The sequence below is a fragment of the Seriola lalandi genome, unplaced genomic scaffold (assembly GCF_002814215.2).
Source record: "Seriola lalandi dorsalis isolate HSWRI2012SDOR001 ecotype SW California unplaced genomic scaffold, Sedor1 jcf7180002051836, whole genome shotgun sequence".
Lineage (NCBI taxonomy): Eukaryota > Metazoa > Chordata > Actinopteri > Carangiformes > Carangidae > Seriola > Seriola lalandi.
The window spans coordinates 1516-2130 of NW_019522389.1; the positions used below are offsets into that span (position 1 = coordinate 1516).

At 40.0% G+C, this 615-nt stretch overlaps 1 protein-coding gene and 1 non-coding gene across 2 annotated transcripts in view; one reads left to right on the plus strand and one right to left on the minus strand.

Moving 5' to 3' along the window:
* LOC111649717 (gamma-glutamyl hydrolase-like) overlaps positions 1-615 on the minus strand; it is a 10837-nt gene that overhangs the window by 1508 nt on the left and 8714 nt on the right. The window lies entirely within an intron of this gene.
* Positions 295-366, plus strand: trnat-ugu (transfer RNA threonine (anticodon UGU)). The gene has a single exon. It is a non-coding gene; the product is annotated as a tRNA-Thr (tRNA).

The window sequence follows — 615 nt, forward strand, 5'->3', positions numbered from 1 at the left end:
TTTAACTTAAACAAAGAGATCAAAGACGTCAGCATGGTTCAGATAAGGTGCTTGTCAGAAAACCCTTTCATTTGAATGAGGTGCTATCAACCGTTTTTATGCTACCAGAAGACAACCAGGAGTTGGTCTCGTAAACCAAAGCTCATGGGTTCGATCCCCATCCAAGTTCGAGGCTTGTCACTCTGCTGTAGTTCTGTTTGTTCAAAGATTTGATATTGATATAGTTGCAGCGCTTTGCTCCTTTTGCATTGAACAAAGAAAAAATATCACAGCCCTTTGACTACCACTGATAGAGGCGTGGTGGCCAAGTGGTAAGGCGTTGGTCTTGTAAACCAAAGATCATGGGTTCGATCCCCATTCATGCCTTTAAACCCCAGTGTGTAACATCCACATGTTTTTATATAATACAGATGATGAGTGAAATCCATGCCTTTAAAGTGTATCTATTAAAGACCCACTCCATTGAAAAAGAAGTGTTTAGCTGTGTTAACATCCATATGATGCTATTTATATAATGCAAGATATACCATGAGTGAAATAATCAGTCACTCTTGTGGAGGTGTGGTGGTAAAGTATTGGTCTCATAAACCAAAGCTGAAGGGTTCAAACCCCAAC